Here is an 18,238-nt window from a genome sequence, read left to right on the forward strand (position 1 = left end):
AGCAAGAGACCGGGGAGGGGTGGGCTTATCCTTTTTGTAAGAACCCACTCTCCAGGGAACAAATCCAATCCTATCAGGCCTGACTCACTCCCCAAGGACACCACTGATTCATTCATGAGGGTGGAGCCCCCATGACTTATCACCCCGCCTCTTAAAGGTACCACTACCTCAACATGGCCACAGCGCAGGCTCTCAGCATAGGAACCTCTGTAGGACAAACCACATCCAAGCCACGGCTGCAGGCCTGCGAGGCTGGAAGGGCTGGAGGGCAGAAACCTTTTCTTCTCTTTCCAATCCTTGGTGCTTAGCTAAAGCACTGTTCCTGGAATGATCGATGATTATCTCACAGAAGCAAGGCGCGCAGGTAGCGCGGGGTTTCTGATACCTGGCTGCGTGCTCACTTGTTGCAGGAATCTTACTGTAGCATTCTCAAAGCATTTGATAGAAGAACGCTTTGGTTAACTGGACAATACATACAAGGACACTTCAAGAAGTCTGTGGGAAAATGCAATAAAACAATGTTTATTTCAGTGGAAAACAGTTTGAAACGCATATGTAGTTTTTTTTTTTTTTTCCCGTAATGCACCGCTTTAAAAGCTTTTGATGGGTCCCGCATATATTTGGAGCAATCAGCAGCTCAGATGCTCCCACAGCCCATGGCGCTAGGAAGTTCTCTTGACCTGATCCCAGTTCCTCAGGCCAACGGTTAAGGTCATGGGAGCTTGCTTGACAGTTGGAGTTCCTGTAATCTGAGTTATTATCGTGTCAACCCGTGACCTTGGAGCTGATTTGTCCCAGGCATCACAAACATTCTTCCCGTTCATTTATAGAGGAAGCTGAAAAGAATCCACGCAGGCATGCCCTAGGAACATGGTGAGGGACTTGTGAAAGAGGGCAGGGTTGTGTCTGTGCTGTAGATGGGGACCCTGGCCATGAAAGAGGGCTCCTTGCAGGGGAGGCTTCTGGGAGACTGCACAGGTATGGAGCATGCTGGAAGCCTATGTAGTGCATGGCCAGATCCTGACCGCGGGCCCCACCTTTCTTCGTCCCCTGTCCGCTGCTCTTCTCCTCGTCCAGGTTTTCCTGCAACAAACAGCTTCTGAACCGGGCTAATGACCTTTCTGTGTAGCTTTCCCCGAGCTGCTCTTTGGAGAGTGGCCACGGCCGGCTTTCTGCCGTGCACACTGGATGGCATCGCCCATCCACTCACACCCTTCAGCAGCTCCCTGTGCACGGCCTGCCCCATGTCCTGCCTGGCCGACAGTCTCACGCCCCTTGCTGCCTGTGCTGCAGTCTCATTGGCCATCTTTCGTGGTCTTGAGAACACATGGGCCATCCCCCACCCAGGGAATGCACAGGACTGCCAGGCCTGGTTAATCCTATTGTTCCTTCAGATTTCATTCCACTCATCATTCCCTCGGAGATTTCCCTGACATCCCTTATTAACTCAAATCTCTTCATTATATTCTCTGGGCCCCACACATTGCAATGCCATGTTAATTTGTGTGGGTATTGGACTAAAGTCATCTTCTTCTCTGTTTTGTAAATTCCCCAGGGGCAGGGACGTCTTTGCTGACTTTGTATCCTGGGCACCTGATATGACCTGGGGAAGAGTGGGCATTTGCTCAATATTTGCTGAATGAATGAATGATGGGTGCTATTACAGGTGCATGGAGGAAAACTGAGACACGCAGGAAGAATAAAAATTTAATGGAAACCAAGCAGAGATGTAGGAAGCTCATCACTCTGCAATTGTCATTGGAGTTTATTTACAATATTTGGAGAGGGAACATTTATAGTTTCTATATCTCCTATTCGCCAGGCTACAAAACCTTGGGGAAAACCCAGGTTTTCAGGCCAATTCCCAGAGTATTTAGTTCTGCCTACCCCCTTTTCCACCTCAGCCATACCCTCACTTTCTCAGGGACTCTCCTCTGGGGAGAAGGGGCTGAGATGGTCACAGCTCCCTCTTGGGCCCCTCTTCTCAGGGGCTGCATTTGCTTGCATTGCTGTCACCCCCAGCACAGCCCCAGCGGCCTTTATCCTGGGCGGCATCCACCCCTGGCCGCAGCTCCACGCTTCTCCCCAGAGGGCACCTGCCAGCCGCCACTGCTGTCCTTCTGCCTCTGATGGAGGGGCTCGTTTCCTTCCGGGTGCGGAAGGCGTTTATGGGGCGACTATCAGTCACCTCTCTTCCTCTGTAGGTGATTCCCACCCACTCTTTTTAAAAAAGATATATATATATATATATTTAAAAGATATATTTAAAACACTTCCAGGGACCCGCGCTGTGGCACAGTGGGTTAACGCCCTGGCCTGAAGTGCAGGCATCCCATATGGATGCCAGTTCGAGACCTGGCTGCTCCTCTTCCGATCCAGCTCTCTACTATGGCCTGGGAAAGCCGTGGAAGATGGTTCAAATCCTTGGGCCCCTGCAACCATGAGAGAGACCCAGAGGAAGCTCCTGACTTCTGGCTTCGGATTGGCGGAGTGCCAGCCATTGTGGCCAACTGGGGAGTGAACCATTGGATTGAAGACCTCTCTCTCTCTCTCTCTCTTTCTCTCTCTCTCTCTGCTTCTCCTCTCTCTGTGTAACTCTGACTTTCATATAAATAAAATAAATCTTTAAAAAAAAAAACACTTCCATTTTATTTGAAAGACAGAGGACAGACAGACAGAGATTGTTCATCGGCTGGTTAACTTCCCAAATGCCCACAGTAGCCAGGGATGGCCCAGTTCTGGAACACAGTCTAGGTCTCCCATGTAGGTGACCGGGACCCAATTGAACTATTACCTGCTGTCTCCTGGGGTGCCAGTGAGCAGGAAGCTGGATCAGATGCAGAGGAACCGGGACTCAAGCCGGGCCCTCAGACACGGGGTGGGGTGGGATTTAAGGGGTGAGTCAGCCACTGCGCCAAGCCTCCCACCCCCACCCATCCTGGACTGTCATCGCTCTCAACAATTTTGTAGCAGGCACACATTTTTCCATTATTTGTTGACAAATCTTTAATCGAGGGGTTTAGGGCCTGCCAGCTGGTCTCATTTCCCAGGGACCTGATGGGCCTGGAGGTGATAACCATTCACGCCACATGTATTTGTTGCACCAGGGGAGATGAGAGAGCCGTCTCCAGCCCAGGGAGCTCACGGCCTCCGGGCTCTGCACAGGCGCCTTCTCTCTGGGTTGGGTCTTCAGCTGCCAGCCAGAACTGAGAATCCATCCTCTCTACACCCGATTTTTGCCAGGAGCCAGGAGTTAGGAGACTCTTAGTCTGTCTTTCTTCCAGCCTTTCCTACACAAGCAACAATGTCGTTACTCCCAGCTTTGGAAGTGCAAGTCTGCACAGACTGGGCGAGGAGGGCGTCTGAGTCATTTGAGATAATCGCCTTCCTTTCCCCCTGGGTCTTCCGTATCTGTGAATCAGCACCGTGGAAAACGGGGCTTCAAAAGCATGAAGGGGAAGCTTGAAATGAGCAAAGCACAGCGGAACCTGGGCAGGACCCAAGTCTGCCACAGCGGGAAAACCACGCCGCTGCCGTCATGGGCGGGAGCTTGCCGTGCAGTCTGCCTCTTAGCAACATCCATACTGGCAGCGACAGTCGGACCGCTGTGGCTTGGGCAGGGATGGGAATACCCAGTGACATCAACAGCTCCCAGCACAGCCAGGGCACTCTGGGGGTGCGTGGTGTCAGGACAGCCTGTGCCAGCCTCGTGTATTTACCTGAGTCACTGGAACAAAGCAGTTCCTGGCTTTGCCTCACTGTGCAAGAACCCATGCCAGATGCAGTGTCTCTTCGCCCACGGCCTTCCTGTCCACAGCACGCACACAGCGCCGGCGGCTCTTCAGCTGCTCGGACCACTGCTGCCCTGTGCCCGTCAATGGCGGAAGAATGGTTCTTTCTCTGGGCTGTGAGCTTGCCCAGGCAGGAGCCTGGCTCCTGGTGTCTTCAGGGCCCCGGGGCCTGGTATTGGGCGTCTGGTAGGTTTGGCTATGTAGAGAGACTGGGGAATTTCTGTAGTGCTTGCATGCTCAAAGGCACGGTGTTCTGTGGCTTCTCGATGGTCTGCGCGACCCAAATTAAAAACCGTTCACACTTCCTGGGGGAGGCATGTCTTGCACTGAACAAAGGAAGGTGCCTGCAAGTTGGGGATCAGGACCGACACAGGCAGACGGAAGATGTTGGGGAAACGACACCGAAATGGAAGTGTTCCTCCTAAAAGAGATTTCAGAACATCCAAGGAGAGTCCTGATTCTCCAGAGTAGGAGACGTGCCTGCGAACAGGGGCTGGGGCGGGCAGGCTCTGTGGGAGCCCTAGTTCAGCCCCCACTGAGACCCAGCAGGCGACGGACTCCCATGCGTTTCCCAGGGTGTCCACTAGGGGGCAGGCAGAGGCAGCAGAAGACCCGGGCCGTAGGCTCAATGGGTCCCTGTACATCCATCCTCCCACCCGCACCCTGGGCTGTTCCTGTTACTCAGTGGACAGGGCCAGGCCTCTTCCTCTCTGTCACGGCCCCGGCGATTTTATAGGGTTTGGCTTGTGACATCAGACAGCACGCGACCATGGCAACCGAAGTATACAACTCCTCGTCAATGTTAATAAACAGGAAAAAATGCAAACGATTCCCGGTGGTGTTGCGCTCACAGTTGTGGTTTTGCTGTCTATGCTTAGTTCTTTTTATCATCCTGAACAGTCAGGATGTACCCAATTGCGGTCACTCTTTAAGTTTTTTAGACACACACACTGAAAGGGGGAATGGGGAGAGCCAGCTCCACCCACTGGTTCACTCTCCACATCCCCCACGAGGGCCTGGGCTGGGCCAGACCAAGGCTTGCAGCTCAAAACCCAATGCAGCTCTCCCACGTGGGTGGCAGAGACCCAACCATTTGAGCCATCACTTGCTGCCTCCCAGGGTGTGCATTAGTAGGAAGCTGGAACTGGGAACTCAGCCAGGACTTGAACCTAGGCCCTCTGCCATGGGACACGCTGCAACATCTTAACCGCTGTGCCAATTGCCTGGCTGTTGGCAACTTTTAAAATGAAAAGATAAACTGGGGGAACAGGCACAGGGCACCTTTCGTCCAGCCATGAAAATAGCATCCCTTTGCTCATGTCTAAATCACCCCTCGTTCCTGACATCCCGCTCATCGCTCCCCTGGTACACCAACCCAATTTCAAGGGAAAGGGACAATTCCCACACACCCCCGAGAGCCATTTCCTCCCAAGACATTCCCAAGGGTTGGGTCCCTTAATTGACTTCTTTTTCCTGATCCTCTAAGACTGAAGAAAAACAGCGTAATTGTGCTATACAAATTATTGGGCCTGTAGACCCGGACTTAAAATCAACCAGACTGAGCACAAGGGAATAAGCATTTAACAGGCCAGATGACAGACACAGATGTCCTTGTGTAAAGATGAGAGCGGCTTCACCCAAAATCAGAAGGGCTGAGAGTCCTACCTGTGCTTGCTGAGCGTGTCTGGTTAGAAGCCCATCTGTGTTTGATAACAGTAGAAATCTTTGCCTTAATGAAGTTAAAGATTCTTTAGTGAATCCCTTCTTCAAATGGGATAAGAACAAACCAACTACTTCAAATGAGCCGACAGGGAATGGTTAACAGTGTCCTAGAAGAGATGGTGTCCTAGTGGAATCAGAATTCTTCAGCAAACCTCTTCATGTTGCAGACTTTTTTGAATGCTACCCTTGATGTCATTCCAATGTATTCACAGCTGAGAACTCTCTTTTAAAGATATAGCATAATGTGAAGTTACTTTAGTGGTTTGCAAAATGATTCCAAGAATTACCTAAAAATATGCCGTTTCTGTGATACCATAGCTGAGTTCATCTACACTTTTTAAATGTTCAATTAAAAGCATAAACAAGCTCAGATATATCTGGACCCAGATGTTGCCAGGGTTTCCAGATTCCACTGTTTCAAGGTATTACATAAATATGACGAAATGTCATATTTTTTTGAGAAGGCAGCCATCCGATTGGGTATTCGGGCCTTACAAAGAAAGTGATGACAGGGCCGGGGCTGGGGAGCCAGCCCCTCTTCATCTAACTTTCCTTTTGGGCATCCACATAGCTTGACCTTGATTTTTAAGGTGCAGGTTGTGGTTGTGGTTCAAATAAACTCATTTTTCAAATACCCTGAGGAATCTGGAATCAAAAAACGACAGACTTGATGGACAAGAGCCTGGAGGAGGGACCCACTCTGAAGTCATCAGGGCAATTCTGAACACAGTGTCTTCGCTGCCTGCTGAGCGGAATTCTTTCGAGGGAACGCTTGCTTGCCAGGCCCCTTGGAAAATGCCCAAAGGCCAGCTCTCCCTCTCCTTCCCTGCCTCCCTGCCTTGGAGACTGCCTGCTGCATTCCCACCGGGCCCGCCGCGGTGGCCTCTGTGCTCGGCTAACACGACCTCTGGCCCTGCCGGCCCTTCCCTGGGAGCAGGGCCTCGCTCCTGCTCCTGACAAAGCACTTTCAGTCAGCTCTTGGGTTTCTTCATGGTTGATTAAACTGTCTGTGTTTATTCAGGGCCCTTCTCCTCTTTCTGTGTCCGGCCGCTGACCTTTCTGTTGGTTCATTGTCAGTGGAGAAAGCTCCCAGGGGCAGTTGCTTCGACTGCTTGTTAGCAACTCCTGTAAAGATTTTTGTTCCTAACAATTTATTAATTTATTTGAAAGGCAGAGTTACAGAGAAGCAGAAGTAGAGGGGGAGAGAGGGGGGGGGGGAGGGGGAGAGAGAGAGAGAGAGAGATCTTCCATCCATTGGTTCACTCCCCAAATGACTACAAAAGCCATGCACGAGGCCGGCTGAAGCCAGGAGCCAGGAACTTCTTCCCGGTCTCCCACGTAGGTGCAGGGGCTCAAGGACTTGGGCCATCTTAGCTGCTTTCCCAGGTGCATTCCCAGGGAACTGTGTTGGAAGTGAAGCAGCTGGGACTTGAACTGGTTCCCGTAAGGTAGGCTGGTGCTGCAGGTGGCAGTTTTACCTGCTACATCACAGCTCTGGCTCCTCCTGGAAAATATTCAGGCTGTCATCAGAGCATGTGTCTTTTTCATCCAGGCAGGTGCCAGGATTGCTGTTCTTGGGTGAGGCCAGAGGCACTTGTTTGAGGAAACCATTAGCTAGCCCAAGAGTTCTAACCTCTCACATCCCCCATAACCTCACTGGGGTTGTCCCTGGGGGCCACCGAGCTCCACAAGGCTCCGCACAGTGTGTGTTCTTAATCAGAGCAGATAGATAGGATTTTACTGCTTGGAAGTGGGAAGGGGAGAGATAAAGAGGCCCAGAAAGTTTTGCTGAATAGCCAGAGATAAACCAGCACCAATTCCTTCAGCCAGACCCCCTTGGCAGAGCCCTCTCAGCAGAAAAACAAACCCAGCAGGCCACTGGGACCCTGCCCTGGAGCTGCTCTGTGTACAAATCTTATCACCCTGGCTGACCCAGGCTCACTGCGGGGTCTGTAGTGCAGGGAATGTGACTCCGATTCCGCATCTGCCCCCCCAAGCCTGCAGCACCCGTTTTAGGAAAAGTCGGGGGGCTACACGGCGGGGCAGGTGGACAGCCTCCCCAGTCCTTTTCTTTCCTTCCTTTAGGGCCACTGAGTCACGTGTGCTAACGTCTCACTGTCCTTCACGGCACACTCAGCTCCTAGCATGCACAGTTGGCTTGGCCTTTGTTGTTATTACTCATCAATCCATCTCACCTTTATGTCTCTGGCTAGTGCTTGCTACCATCTCAGACGGAAAACTGTTAGGGGACTGAAGCTCCTTCCATTTGACTCCCTGGGCCCATCACCGGACAGGGATCCTGAACGGACTTGAGAAGATGGTGTTGGCGCCCACAGGGCTGCTGTCTGGCCCTTGTGCCCTGGATCTGCCAATGTTCTCAGGCACTGGTGCCCCTCCCACTTCCCGAATCCCCCGGCATAGGTTCTGTTTTGCTGAGTGTCCAGTGGGCTGGTGAGAGAGGAGAGGATTCAGCACCTTGACCCCTGCGGGGGGGCCCCCCTGCCGGCTCCTCCCCCCAGTTGTGGGGACAGAAACCATCTGCAGACATTGCTGGAGGCCCCTGGGGGTGAGGGACGGACAACAAGCACCCTGGGTGAGAGCCGCTGTGGAAAGGGGTAAAGGTGGAGGCCGTGGCCACGGAAGAAATAGGCGTGATCACCAGGGGTTACTTCTCCTGGAGGTTTTGGGATTTAGCGCTTTAATGTAACCAGCCCGGTGTTCCGTGCTAGCCAACCGGGGGCAAGGAGAGTCTCCCCAATTAAAATTACACAGCATTTCCCCATCTTGCTATGAACGCTTTAAGGGCCAGGTTTTTTTTTTTTTTTTTTTTAAAGATTTCCCCAGGCTGAGCCCTGCCTTCCATGGCTTGCTCTCATCCTGGTTTAGGGGTCCCGCAAGCTCGCTGAAATCTCCAAGGGGCTCCTGCTGAACCGTCACGGCCCGGGCACTTTCCAGGTGAGGACCCTGAGCACGGGGATCGGCTTCTGCACTTTGTGGAACTCCGTCCGTTCTTTTCCTCTTCCCTGGGAATGCATAAGCCGTTGGGGGCCAGCACTCACCCAGACTGAACTCGCCAGGCTTGGGCTGCGGAGGAGCACATGGCTACAGTATCGCCATCGCCTTTCCCCCAGGGCTCTCACCCGGGTCGGGAATGTGGGGCAACAGCACGCAATGTGGTCCAGAGTGCACGCAGGCCCCGGCTGCCTGGGGGATGGCCCTCGCCGCCTGGGAAAGGGGGCAGGCTAGGAGCTGAGAGGCGGGTGGGAGCAGGAAGATATGCACAAGCTTTAAATCTTCAAACGATCTTGGAAGTCATTCGCAATTTCTGCTGTGGTGCCTTGACGGTGTCCTGCAGCCACGCGCCTGCTGTCCTTCCCTAGTGGGTCCTGACGGGGCATTGCCCTTGGAGATCAGAATGACTGGGGATGGCAAGGCCGTGGCAGAGGGGGCTGGGTCATCCAGGCCATGGGAAAGCCAGGAGATTGCCCTGCTTGGCGGGGGGAGGGGGGGGGGGGAAGGGGGGGCACGCTCTGGCTGAAGTGGGCTGAGCCCCCCCCCCACCCCCAGGCAGGCCCCAGTTCTTCAGGAAGCCTCGCTTCGCTCTCTTTCCTTGTAGACGCCTCTGCCCCACCCCCACATGCTCTCTCCCAGGGTCTGGGCACCTGTGCTGGTTGACACTGAGATTTGCACAAGTGACCTGTATGCAGGGCTTACCCAGCAGGGCTTCTGGAACCAAGTGACCCGTAGGCCCTGTCCTGAATAGGGCAGCAACCTTGGGCCGGGGGTGTCGCCAGGTCTGCCACTTGGATTTGCCCCATGGGGAAGCCCCTGTCCAGACTCTCCTTGGCTGCAGCTCAAGGTGACAGAGAGATTTCTGCTAAGTGGATGAGGCATGACTTTGTAAAAGCTTGCATTTCTTTTTTTTTTTTTTAAAGATTTATTTATTTACTTGAGAGGCAGAGTTACACAGAGAGGAGACACAGAAAGAGGTTTCCTATCTGCTGGCTCACTCCCCAGGTGGCCACAACGGCTGGAGCTGAGCTGATCCAATGTTTCCAAGGCTTCTTCTGGGTCACCCAGATGGGTGCAGGGGCCCAAGCACTTGGGCCATCTTCCGCTGCTTTCCCAGGCCACCAGAAGGGAACTGGATCGAAGGAGGAGAAGCCAGGACTCGAACATGGGATGCTGGTGCTGCCGGTGGATCCTTACCCACCACACCACAGCGCCGGCCCCCAGAAGTTCACATTTCCTCTAACAGAGGCAGAGGAAAGGAGGGGACATAGTGGTCTCCATGTGTTCAGCCAATGAAAGGGAAAAGCCTTTTCTCCTCCTCGCAGTCAAGATGCCTGGGGCTGTCTTTAGTGCCCCGTCCATCTTCTGGGTCGCGGTTGGTGAGTGCATCCTGGCTGAGCCGGCAGCGGATCCTGGTGATGTGGAAACGCAATGGCTCGATCTGTTTCTGTGTCACGAACCAAGTGAGGCAATAAGCTAACCACGCAGAGAGTTCTTTTTTGCCACTTGAGTCATTCTCACTCCTGTGGCTGTGCCTTTGTCGCAAAGTCCTTTGTCACTTTTGAAAATGTTATTTCTTAGGAAATAATAGAACAGGATGGCCATGGTTAGTGCTGCTGGTAAGTTCTATTACTCAAGGCACATTTACTGCAATAGAAAAATACGAATCTGATCAGTTGTGTTAGGAAGCCTATTACCACCACAACCATCATCTTTGTCCCCAAACACCATGGTACCTGCACTTCAAAAGCCTGTTCTTCAAAAGCCATTGTGTTGGGGAAACAGGATGAACTGTGCTAGTCTGATGCTGATTTCTTTTCAAAAGGAAAAGAGAAGAGAATGAAAAAAAGCCGTGCAGTTCCTACCACGCTCTCTGCAAGTGCTGTTTCCTTGCTGAGCTTGGTCAGGTGTGTTCCAGAATTTCTGTTTGTATTTAATTTGCATGCCTTTTTGTTTAGCTCCCAGTTGATATTCTTCACACGCAGTTAAATGTCTCTCAGGGGTCTCCAATTCTCCGTGCTTTCACACCTGTTAGGACAGGAAAAGAAGTGGGGTTGGGACTTGGTGAGGGCTTCTTGGACCCCAAGGGTCAACATGGAACGGTTTTTTTTGGATCACCCAGTTTTACTCTCAAACTTTTGTTAAATGTTTTAATATCAATAGGGCAGTAAACATAGAGTTGAGTGTTCAGTTTGCAGGAGGTTTAAAGATAACACTTCAAAAACATTGCATGCTTTTAGCAGGTGCCATAAGTCATCCCCCAGAATCCTCCTGTAGGTGATGCTATGTTGAGTTGTGTCCCCCAAACATGTTGAAGTAGTGTGCTAGTCAGCTGCTTGCTTCCACAATGAAATGCCCACGACAAGCTACCGGGGAAGGAAAGAGAAGTTTATTTACCTCACAGTGCTGTAGGTTCAAAGTCTAAGCGGCTCGCACAGGCTCTGGAGAGCGGGTGCCTGGAGGATGGCAGGGCGTGTGCAGAGGAAAAGACCCACAGTGAGCCGAGGAGCAGAGGGTGACCAAGAAGAGCCAATGTCAGGTTTTATAACAATCCTCTTACAAGAACTACCTTCCAGGACCCTGCCCCAGTGACCTGGGGTCCTCCCACCAGGTTCCCGCACCTCCCAATAGCACTGCCCTGGGGACCAAGCCTTTAACACTCAGGGTACTTTGGAATGTGACCTTATTTGGAAATAGGGTCAGTGCAGATGTAATTAGGTAAGTTTAGGTAATCCTGGAGCAGGGCGGGCCCCGAGTCCAGTATGACTGGAGTCCTTGTTGAAAGCAGAATTTGGACACAGATATATACACAGGAAGCCACCAGGGGAAGACAGAGGCAGAGATGGGGGTGATGGGCTACACACCGAGGAGAAGGAGAAGTTAGGGGAGAGGCCTGAGACAGCCCCTTCCCTCCCAGTCCTCCCAGGGAACAACCTGGCTGACTCACCGATTCTGAACTTCTGGCCTCCAGAGCTGGGCGACAATCAGCTTCTTCTGTCTTTTATGACATCCAGCATGTGGGAGTCTGTTATGGCAGCTCTAGGAAGCTAAGAGAAGCGATCACTCTTTCTCTTGCTGGGGCTGTGTCATGGACAGAATTTGAGAACCATTCAAATGTCCCGGGAAGAGCTGACTTTCAGAGTTCTAAGAGACTCAGCTTTGGATTCTGGCCATGCCCCCCCAAGATCACGTACCCCTGGGCATGACCAAGTGTCCCTTCATGAGGATAAACGAGGGGCTGCACATGGTCTCCCAAGGAAGGACCCTGTCACTCGGGGGGCTCCTCAAGGATTGTGCTTACTTCTCCTTTTCCTTCTGGGCATTTTGTGGGAGAGATGAGGAGCTCAGCACGTGGAGAGGTCAAATAACCCGTCTGCAGTCACACCAGGAGCCGGAGCAAGGACGGATGGCGGATCCGGGCCACCCACTCCTGCCTGCTGCTGTCCTTTGGTGCTCTCCCGGCTCCCATTCTAAAAAGGCCTCACACATTGTGTCCCGCGAACAAGTGTGAAGGGGACGAGGCAGCCAAGCCTGCAGCCCTGGATGCGGCTGGATCCCGTCTGGCGAGCAGCATCTGCTGTGGGAAGACCCCTGCGCTCCCCGCCAAGTCTGGTTAGCGACAAGAAAGGCCCCGACTTTCCTCTGGTTTCTGCCGTCTTCACATGCAATTGTTAGCACGCGGTCATTATTGCCTCATAAAAAGTTGTAGTTTGTGCAAATGTGTTTTGCAATCTGCCTTACAGGAAAGGAGGGCTTGGGTCTTTTCAGAAGGAACCAATTAGAGCCCCAAGGCTGTTGAGGGTTGTAAAGACGTCAGGGCCTGGCCTGCTGGAGCCCAGCCTGGGTCTCTGGTTATCAGGCATTGATAAACAAGGGGCTTGGGGAAAGTCACTGGTGGTGACTAATTCTAGCAGTTAAAGCAGTCTGAATTATGTCTTTCTAATAGAATGAAGTCCTTGGTGGTGGTGGTGTGAGGGGAGGTGGGATTGGCATTTAGCCTCATGGTTAAGATGCACAGGTCCCACAGCAGGGTACCTGGGTTCAATTCCCAACTCTGGCTCCTGACTCTCACTTTCTGACAATGCAGACCCTGGGAGGCAGCGCTGATGGCTTAAGTAGTTGGGTTTCCGCCACCTATGTGGGAGCTCCAACTCCTGGCTTCTGGCTTCTGGCTTTGGCCTTGGCCCAGCCCTGGTCATTGTAGGATTTGGGAGTGAAGCAGTGGGTGGGAGCTCTCTGTCTCTTTGCTTCGCAAATAAATGTTTTCAACACTGTTGCCACAGGCGAGAGGTTGGTCTGCAGATCTGGAGAGGTAGCCTAAGTTGTGTTTCTGTCTCTGTACTGTATCAGCCTGTACAGGGCTTGCCTATCCTGAGAAAGTCCAGAATCCTCTGGAGAAAGCTACAAAAATGCCCAAATGCCAGGGTAACTCACCAAGTTCATGGAAAAATGGAATTGACAGACAAGTTGATTTTGATGTGGAAATTCTTGAAACCCATGCATAATTTTTCCACACTCTACATTTTCTATGAGCTTTTGGAAGACCCTCTATGCATAGATTTCCATACCTTTTTTTGCACCTGCAGGAAGTTATTCTTCTAATTCCATTTTCCATGGACTTTCCATGGACTTTGGAAGTTCTCTTCCAAACCTCATACACATGATGTTGCAAACAATTACAAGGGATTCAGGATTGTCCTACTTCGGCTCACTCTTAAGTGCCTGAACCCCAGGTTAGGAACCATCCACATCTCCTGTACTGAATAAGAAAACAAGCAAGTAACAAGTGCCACTTAAAGAGCATTTTGTGACTGCTTTCTTGTTTGTTTGTTTGTTTTTTTTGGTGGTGGAAGGGAATACATGTATTAAAAATTTTTTTTCATTTCTTTGCATTGAACTTGTTTAAGTAGTACTGTTTGATTTCTTTTCTACCCAATGACTAGAACTGGTACAGAAGGAAATGATGTGGCCTGGAGTGAGGAACAGGCATTGATGTAATAGTGTTGGTGGGGGAAACCAAAAATCAAGGTTTACTGAAGCAAAGAACAGTCAGAGCCGGTTGGCCCCTGCGGGGCTGTGAGCCCAGCACTGTATGGTGGGCCAGGTGGCCTTGCGGTCGCTGAGCTGCTGTCAGTCTGTTTCCCCACGTACAACCCCAGGGAAGTCACACTGCCCTCCACACAGTCACCTTTCGAACACTCAGGGAGATGATCTCCGAGATTCCAGATCACCACTTAAATTGTCCCAGGCCTAGGAATCATTGTTAATATGAAAAATCACCAGTGACAAAAAAGTACCTGAGCATTCCTACTTTTTAGAATGTTGTTCTAAGTTTTGAGAATTTTAATTTTAATAAAAAGCATATTTCATAAAAAAAAACCAAACAAAAAAAGACGGAGTCATGTTCTCTCCCATCTTTGGCTTTTTCTATCTAAAGGCATAGCTTAACCTAGAAGTTGTGGGTCAGCTCACACAAATGGTGATAACTCACTTGCAGGGTGTTAAAGATTTAGCTTTGTTTTGTTTGTTTTGAAACCAACTGCCAAAATTTAAAACTACAGATGGGCCTGGCTTACCATGGTTGGACCTGCAGTATTTCACAATGGTACAAAAACTGTCCACATGTAGTAGAAAATGCCACTTCCCCTCCTGGATTACTTCTTTCCCCAGACTACAGCATGCTGTAGGCGCCTCCCCCAGTGTCCCTGAACAGCGGTGACCCCACGATGGAGAGGGGGAGTCGCCGGGGTCCTCCGGGGCACCGTGCTGCAGGCTGACATATTCAGTGGGTCTGGTGTGCTAGATGCATTTTTACTTACGATATGTTCAGCTTACAATGGGTTTACTGGAACATAGCTCCACCTTAAGTGGAGAAGCACCTGTAGATTTCCCACATAGAAAAACCCAAATTTCCAGCTTTTTCTTGGGGAAACACAGGCAGGACTGCTGGCACACTGTGTTTCCTGCCACCCACGGTTCCCCACTGCTGAGTTGCTTGCTACCCCAGGTGGGCCACAGCCAGGCCACCCCTTGGTGGCACTTTTCCAGGGGGAAGTCTAGAGCTGCAGGCAGTGTTGGGGCGTCTGGTCTCTTGTCCCACGCTTTGTCCTGCCGTCAGCTAGGTCCACTTGGCTCCGGCGACTGCTCCCAGGTGGAGAGTTTCCTCTTTGTAAAATGAACACGGGATCCTTGTGAGGATAAATGAGGTGAACAAGGAAACCCCTCACTCAGGAAACCATAGCTGTGAGCTGCCTCATGCAAGGTATCCCTGAGATTCTGACAAACACTCCGAAGCTCTCTCTCACTCCAGGAGGGGTGTCCCAGGTGGGCGTGGCATCCCTTGGCCAGCCCAGCCCCTGGGAGGATCAGTCTGCGGAGGCATTTGTTCCCTGAGACCAGAGTTTCTGAGAGCAAGGGCACGGGCCCCCACAATCAAATCCAAGCAGAACACAGCCCTGCAGCACAAACACAGATGACTTCTGCCTCTGGTGACTCACTCCTGTGTCACCGTGAACGTTACAAAGTCCAGGGAGACGTGATGGGCAAAGAACTCTCTTCATTTTATTGAATCCACCCATAGATGTGCACTCCCGTCAGCTCCAAAGAAGCCCATTATGAGGGATAGCCTGGTGCATTTTCGCCAAGCGCTCACTGCCTGTGCAAGTGCACAACCAGCTTCCTGCACAGAGCCCATGGCCAGGGGCCTGGGAACCTTCGAGGCGGCCTAGGCTACTCTGCAGGGGAGGGAGGCAGCTGCAGGGCAGTGCTGTGGCCCTGCGCGGTGTTATTGGTAAGTGAATCACCGATCCCTAGAAGCTATGCCCTGGAATGATCTCACTGCCGTCTTCCCCGCCGAGGATTCCACCCAAGCCTGCTTTAGTTTTTTGTTGCATACGAAGTTGCCTTTCTTCTGGACAGCAGGGGACTATCCCTTGGTTGAGCAAAATATGAGCAAATGATTCCTGGCAGTTGTAAAAGATCTCTTAAAGTATGTACGCTGCCCCGCGAGAAAGGACCTGGTTTTTGACACTGCTGTCTTTGCAGCTCACTTGTTGCAGGTAGAAGCCTGCCAACTCCATTTGAGAACGCCAGGGGTAAGGCTTGTGCGAAGAAGTGGGGCAGCAGAGGATTCGGGATTTCCCCACACGGCTTCCTCCTCCGTCTCATGACTTGACAGAATCAACTGTGAGTCACACAGCCAGCGCGTGCGCTGTACGGAGGAGATGTTGCCTGTTCATTTGCCATTCAAACTAGGATTGCCCCCAGCAAGAGAACCAGGGCTCCCTCCAGGTGGGCTCTGCCTGCAAGTGGGCAACTGACCCAGCAAGGAGCTCTGCCCTGGGGTGAGGACTTGAAGAGGGAGCGTTTTGGACAGGAAACACGAGGTCAGACAGGTTCAGGCTGGGACTGGGACAGAGGCAGAGATTTTGTGCAGATCCGGGGAAGTCTGGGCTGGGGCTCTCCTTGGTAGTCACTGGCAGACAGGATCCCCAGAGAGATGCCCCTCCCCTCTTCCGACTCAAAAGAAGCGGTCTGCTCTGTTGAAAGCCTGTCTTTCTTAAAGTGGCTCCAGTCTCCGGATGCACTTTGACTTCTGACTTTTAACCATCTCAAGCCTTCCCCACATCTGCTCCTAGGAGAACTCAGTGGCTCGGCCCCCCCCACCTCCACCCCCACCCCCAGTCCTGGCTTGCATGCTTCCTTATTGCTCCAGGTCTGTTCTCCACCCCCTCCCTGCCACACAGCCCCTTGATCTCTGGGCAGTCACATCCAGGCAGGACCACGTGGACAGCAGTCACTCTCCACTCCCACATCAAGAACTGCACCAAACAAACAAACCCTATCCTTTAACGTAGGCGTGCTCGCTACCTGAAATGCGCCGAAACCTACCTGTCTCCTCTGTGGCGCGGCAGCCGCAGCAGCTTATCTGGCTGTTATCTGACAAGACCAAACCTGAGCATTTCTTGAAGTCCCTTGCATCTCCAGAATCTACGATTCTGAGATAGACATACTCATAATGAGTTTTCCTTGAAACAACTTGTCACTCACACAAAATTCCTACTGACGGAACCAAGTAGAGGATCTTATTTCGTTTTGGCTTCAGGAGGAATTTCAGAACTTACTTTTTGGTGAAAACTCCCTTGCCCATTAAATACTGCATCCACATGGCAAGAATCGCTACTGAATGTTAATGTTCCCATAGCAAACAAAGGGAGCGCTTATGAGAAGTTGAAACAGAAACATGAGTGTGTGGGCTGTTATTCCCCACACCTGAAGGAGAAAGAGAGAGAGAGAGAGAGAGAGAGAGAGAGAGAGAGAGAGAGAGGAGCCTCACCTTCCATCTGCCTGGCCAGGCACTTCTGGGGCAAGCCGGTGAGGACAGCCCCTTAGTCCCTCTCCTGCCTCCCCGCGTTGGAGGTCTTCCTGGGGTCTTCAGGACTCTCCCCGCCCCTTTGCCTGCCTGAGGTTTCCTCGTCCACAAAGTCCTCACAGCACGAACACTCCTGCTTTCTAAAGACTCCTCAAACCCGGCCTGCCTGTCCTCCCACTCAGTAGGCGTTCACCCCTCCCTCTCACGTCCCCAGCCCTCTGCGTGCAGTGACAGCTCCCGCCACTGCTGGCTCGCCTTCCAGTGTGTGGTTTGTACACACTCGTCTGTCTCCACCACAAGACTCAAGTCTCTGTCATCCTGCCCCTCGAGCCTCTCTCCAGGTCACACAGTCAACAGATTTTGACGAAGTTTAAAGAAGGGTGTCAACTCCCCAGTCCAGATGTGTGTCTACACTGCAGATGGCTTGGGACAGAGTGGCAAGGTGGGAGTGGCTTCATGGATGTAGTCGGTAGTTCTTAACCTTGGAGCTGATCACATTTGTGCTGGATGGTTCTTGAGTGTGAGGCTGCCCTAAGCCGTGTAGGATACCTGCAGCACCCATGGCCTCTCCCTAGTATCACACCCCCTCCTAAGTTACAAGAACCCAGGCCATCGGCAACATCTGGACACATTGCCAGCATCCCCTGGAGGCACAGCTGTCCCCTGCTGAGAGCTGCTGGTGTAGGTGATTCTAGGAGGAGGCTGAGGGAAAACCCCACACAGCTGGCCAGGCCGCATTCCTACCCAGAGCTGCTCCTTACTCCCGCAATTACTGTTATTTTACCACAACAGCATAAAGCAGCCAAGTAAACCTTCTAGCCAGATATTTCACCTTATCAGGCTAGCACAGTGCGTGCCGGTCAAACATTGGAATTGCCTTAAAGGAGGTGGGAAAGAGGCACCTGGATCAGGCATCATGGAAATACGGACGTCTTTGGGAGGTTGTGGTCTCGGAGACAGTGCAACAGCTATGAACAGGTGCCTGGGGTCACGCCACAACACAGGGAACACAGGGAAAAGGTGACAACAGCCCAACTGGAAGAAGGTCGCGGGGAGGACCACCAGCACTTAAAATAGTCGCTCATACAAACTCACAGCATACACCACTTTTTTTTTTTTTTTTTTTTTTTTTTTTTTTTTTGACAGGCAGAGTGGACAGTGAGAGAGAGAGAGACAGAGAGAAAGGTCTTCCTCGCACCGCGCTGATCCGATGGCAGGAGCCAGGAGCCAGGTGCTTTTCCTGGTCTCCCATGGGGTGCAGGGCCCAAGCACTTGGGCCATCCTCCACTGCACTCCAGGGCCACAGCAGAGGGCTGGCCTGGAAGAGGGGCAACCGGGACAG

At 52.0% G+C, this 18,238-nt stretch overlaps 1 long non-coding RNA gene across 1 annotated transcript; it reads right to left on the reverse strand.

Annotated features, from left to right (window-relative positions):
- Window positions 1-9,426: 9,426 nt before the first annotated feature.
- Window positions 9,427-17,057, reverse strand: LOC103350429 (uncharacterized). The gene is made up of 5 exons (XR_016232599.1): window positions 16,861-17,057; window positions 11,473-11,572; window positions 10,923-10,981; window positions 10,391-10,553; window positions 9,427-10,172 (listed from the first exon to the last, which is right to left on the reverse strand). It is a non-coding gene; the product is annotated as an uncharacterized LOC103350429 (long non-coding RNA).
- Between the last annotated feature and the right edge of the window lie 1,181 nt (window positions 17,058-18,238).

The sequence above is a fragment of the Oryctolagus cuniculus genome, chromosome 4 (assembly GCF_051225735.1).
Source record: "Oryctolagus cuniculus isolate XC-2025 breed Fujian yellow rabbit chromosome 4, ASM5122573v1, whole genome shotgun sequence".
Taxonomy (NCBI): domain Eukaryota; kingdom Metazoa; phylum Chordata; class Mammalia; order Lagomorpha; family Leporidae; genus Oryctolagus; species Oryctolagus cuniculus.